The sequence below is a fragment of the Octopus bimaculoides genome, chromosome 3 (assembly GCF_001194135.2).
Source record: "Octopus bimaculoides isolate UCB-OBI-ISO-001 chromosome 3, ASM119413v2, whole genome shotgun sequence".
Classification (NCBI taxonomy): domain Eukaryota; kingdom Metazoa; phylum Mollusca; class Cephalopoda; order Octopoda; family Octopodidae; genus Octopus; species Octopus bimaculoides.
In genome coordinates this window covers 130,436,000-130,441,320 of record NC_068983.1, presented here as the reverse complement: position 1 = coordinate 130,441,320, position 5,321 = coordinate 130,436,000, and positions in this window count along the sequence as shown.

Sequence of the window (5,321 nt, the reverse complement as noted above, 5' to 3'; positions counted from 1 at the left end):
TGATAGAAAGGACTACAACATAATGACATAGACCTCGATATCATGTAATACTAGATACGTTGGGCAAGACTTTTCCTGACGTACACTTCGCAACTTACAAAGATGATGCCCTAGCTTTAACCGCTAATACCAATGGACCACCACTGGATCGTTTCAGGAAGGTATCTAATTTTTATTTCATGAACAGTTCTACTGGAGATGCCGGCGCAGTTCGGCTGAACCGAAAACATGGACATGCCAAGTGAGCCTCTTAATCACGCAGCGAGGCCTGATTCTATTGCGAATGTTAAGGATAAATATCCGCTTGAAGAACGTTGCAAATCTCATTGTAATTTCATTAAACATCAGTGACGTCAGCGGTTTGATATGCAGTTTAAGTTGTATACGACAGAACCTTAATTTTCCTTGGATGCATGTATTGTAGTATGTCAAGAGTTCAACATCTGTGACGTCCTGGATTTTGCTACTATTCAACATTAATAGAGTGACAAAAGGTTATCATCTCCTGAAGTTCTTCAGATTTTTCGACCAATATTGTAGTCATGAAATTTCCAATAATATACTTCACTTATTGCTGCCTCCTATTCTCGAGGAAAATTTTAGTGATTTCTGTTTTGAATTGCATCCCAGCTTTAAGGTCATTTCCTTTGAAGAAAATATTGCCTTATTGGCACAAGATAAATCTTCCTGGAAACGCCTCTTTGGAGATCGGATCTTCATTTTGCACATAGTGTCTATTGTGACTCCATTCCGAATATGAAGTATTTTATAGCAGCTACAAATTCCTATCACCATCAAGCACCGCAATGTTGTGCAATTCCGGGTGGTGAATGTCGTGTCGAACCTGGTGCAATGATGCATAATCTCTATCCTGTCTTTTAGATATTATTCAGAAAAATTTCTTGGCAAATGAAAGAGTATGTGTGGAAACGAGCTGAAATATTTGGCAGATCATATCATTCACCTGCCACAAAACTTTCTCCCTTTTCGTTATGGACATGACATCCGGATTGATAAGTAAGTTTTCGATGCGACACATGAACGTCCTGAAGTCTACCCTCTATCATCGATGTAAGCATTACCATCACTTCTCAAATGATTCTTCATTTACATTCAGTTAGGAAATTGAATGGAATTTAATAAGGGTTCATGTGTTCTGTTGCTTGCTAATGCGGATAAATTGCACCCTAATCAGGCAATGCACTAATACGTTACATTGTTAATCTGGATGAAAATTGAGAAATACTTCCGTGGTCAAAATGGTGTACTACTAATAGAATTTTTGCGGCACAAGATCCTTATCTGCACATTTTTCGAACGCTACAGTTGCTCTCATCTTCGAAGAATTATCTGGAATAGATAACTATTTATTTTCTCCACTGTGTCTCCATCTCGTATTTGTTCCTGTTCTCAGTTTATTTGCGTTATAAAGATATTTCATGAATTCGTATCGGCATTGCCGACAGAGTTCGTTTAGTTACTCCTATCTCCCCATTCAAACCAGCTAATAATATCTATAGTCGCAAAATTTAGTTTGAGAGGTTACTATACTTGTTCCAATGACTCGGCCTATTCATTACCTTTCAAGAACTACTCTTTCATAAGGTTAATCATACCATTATTGTTGTCCGGCAATTAATTCTTACTATTCCCAGTTTAATGTAAAATGTGTCACTACCTTACTTCTTAATTAGGTTCAACCCACTGGTATCTTCAACAAATCATTTACCAACAGTGCATTCTGTATCTACATTGATTTTAGTATATCAAGTTCGGATTCCGTGTAGCTTGACATTTCGTTTCATTCGGATGACTTAAACTTGACAGATTTGTCCTCACTACCATCCACAGATACATTCATCGTACTTTTATGATTTGACCCTTGAGAATTATCAATATATATACAGTCTGATTGGCATAGCAATTCTGCGTATATCATTTTGACTTGTAAAGTAGAATTACTTTCTTCGTGCTGAACAACATCTCATTGCAGACGTGTTGAAGCACTTCCGAACTACGTGTGTGGAAGTCTTTGTCCACACACACAACAGCTGCCTCAAACACGAGCCTATACAAATATACGCATACTCTCACAAATTTTAGATTTTAAACATTTTTCCAATTTTCTTTTTAATCTACGTGGAAAAATACGCAGATTAAGAATATGGGGGGGAAAAAAAAACTATTTTTAATTTCAAATCTTCAATGAAGAAATCCAAAATTGATCCATATACCACTCGCCACCCTAGCCCGTTGTCTAAAACTGAAAACGAACCTCTAAAAATAACAGCTAAATGTCTGGAAAATGTCTGTCTTTGTATGTGCTCCCGCGCAACACCGACTACAGCTTATGCGAATGAAAGAGAAGGTAAACAGAAATGTATTTTACATACTTACTGCATACGTCGGTTTTGGTTGTCCAATTTAAAGGTAACCGATTCTTATAAAAGCAAACACGATATTGAATAATTCACCGTCACATGTCTACGACACTACATTTTTTAAAGTAAAGATAGACGCTTTTTACCGCCAAAATTAATTTCTCTTGCAAAAGAGTGGGTAGCATTTAATTTCTTTTTCAATATTTGATTAGAATAGAGGATATGTTATAACCAAAAACGTCAAAAATTTACCAGTTTCATCGACTGGTCATTAATCCAGGATTTTAATATCAATTGAGACACACTTTCTTATCATTTATAGGGAAAATTGCAAACATGGCATGTAAAGATAACTCCTTTTAGTAGAATTTTTGAGTACATTTTCGTAAACATATTTTTGCACACTAACCCAATCCACCCCCACATACACACACACACACACACACACACACACATATCTGAACTTGTACGCATGCAGATACACAAGGACGTAGTCTCATTTTGGAAGAATGTTAATGGTTTCATAATTTTCCCATTGTAATATAATTTTATTCTACATGATACGGCGGAATTTGAACTTAAAATGTAAAGACACACGAAATGTCGCTAAAAATTTTCTGTGATATATTCCGAGATGTATAAAGTATAAATTTGAAATTTATATTGGGAAATTCTGAAAAAAAAAAAAAAAAAAGACGTAAAAATTATCACAATGTAAATTGAGTTCTTAGGCAATAATAAATTTCATTTCTAACATAACGTTTGGAAATTTATTTCATTGGAAATAACGTTTGCAAACTTCGATGAACACATAATGAAAAAATATGTGCACTTTTGCTTAACTACTCCCCTTTGTATTCAACAGTAATGAAATGTATCGAATTTCAAATGTCACATAATGCAAAATAAACACTTGCGAAAGTGTATGGTTAATTATTTCCACTGGAACGTGTGTTGTAATCTTTTGTTCCGGGTAGCTGTTATGGTGCAAATACATTGTTCAATAAAGTCAAAAGAAGGAAGAGAAAATGTCACGTATATTCTTCCTATTAGCAAAGCAGAAAGTACGCATTAGTTATTGTTAGTGTATACAAAAATTATACGATTTATATGAAAGCAAGTACAATACGTTTATCTGTCCATGTGAAACTAAAGATTAATTGCTTATGTTATGCAACCTTTGATATTTTCGATGTTTTGAGATAAACCTTTATAAATATTTGTATCACATTCATCTCATGTACTAAAGATGAATTGTATAATCTAACGAAGTAAGGATGCTTGTAACAAACATGATTGCAAAGTGAGCAAATATTTAATGAATAATCTTTTCAAATTTGTCACATTTTAGTCTTCTTCATTGTATTTCTCACTTATAAATGTTGAACAAGTAATGGTGCTAAATAGCAAAATTTCTTAGACAGAAAATAAGCATAAAAAATAAAGATACATTAAAATTAAGAAATAACCAGAAAATATGAATGAATGAAGCTAGAAGACATGTCAGTTTGCTTCAGACATGAAGTAAGTTACCGACAGCTATTATCTTGGGACTTACGTCGGTGACGTAATGTAAGTCTTCCTTACGGAGAAGGTTCAAAACATATGGAAGTATTTCGGATTCATCGACACTTTTATTCCTCAGCTCATGTGAAAACAGGGGTTTCATTAAGAAACAGAAATCTGAAATCGAAGGATGATTTTCAAGGTCATGTGTGTTACATATATTACAGGTGCCTCAGGAAAACTAAAAAAAAAAGACATCAAATGTTGTGAACTCAGAACAAGAGGGCATTTACGAATATATTCCAGCCATCTCTTATAATCTGAAAACAGAGTACACTTTGCAATTCAGTTATCCTCCTGATGATCAGTTCATATCATATGTTTATACTTTTGCCTTTTCACACCGTTCAGAAGGACAAACACTCCTCATTTCTTTAGTAGAGAAATGGAAAAAAAGCTGTTGCATATATGTGTGTGTGTTTGCGCGCTCGCGTGCATTATGCATTGATATATATATAAATGTTAATATATATGTATATACATACCTATAAATATAATAGTATATATGTACCTCCCCATGCACGCATATATATACACATACATTAAATAAATATATTTATCTATTTACACACACGCACATAAATATGTATTATCTCATAAAATGAAAAAGTGAATAAAAGAAAATGGAGAAGAAAAATTTAAAAGAGGCTTGGTTTGTATTATTTGAATTAAAAATGGAAAATTAATTCAAATTAAAAGATCAAAAGATATACATTTAAAAGTATATAAGGAACCGCCTCAACAACAAAATATCCCCCAAAATAACAAAAAAAAAATCATCTACATACTTATATATGTTTCGAAATAACAATATTTAAGAATCATCATTCATTATAACTTTAAAAAATGCAATAATCATTATATTGTTAGATTTCTTCATGAAAAATAAGTCTATTTTAGTCTTGAGTTACGAAATGACTTATTTGAGAAGACAATGTTTAGATATTTTCAAATGTAAACAAACCTACGTTAAAAGGCACATACGTCATGTGCTTGGAAATTTGTCGTTTAAAATTTAGCTAGTATTGAACGTTAAAATGCTACTAAAGCATGAAATCTATTTGAAAAGAAATCCACATTTACTTCTCACAAATTTTATATTATATTCATATTCACATTTACACTCATAAATGTCAACGCGATAAAATGGGGGTAGCTGATGAAGGAAAATGTTCTCTATGTGGCCTGTGCGTTTTCTGTATTCTGGTTATTATTATTTTCTCGTCTACGTTTTGTTTGCAATGTCCTGTACCCATATATGCACCTTTGTATACAGGTAGACGTAGGTATGCACATACCTGTACGTATATATGCATATACTCATTTATTATTTGTTTTATATATATATATATATATATATATATATATAGATAT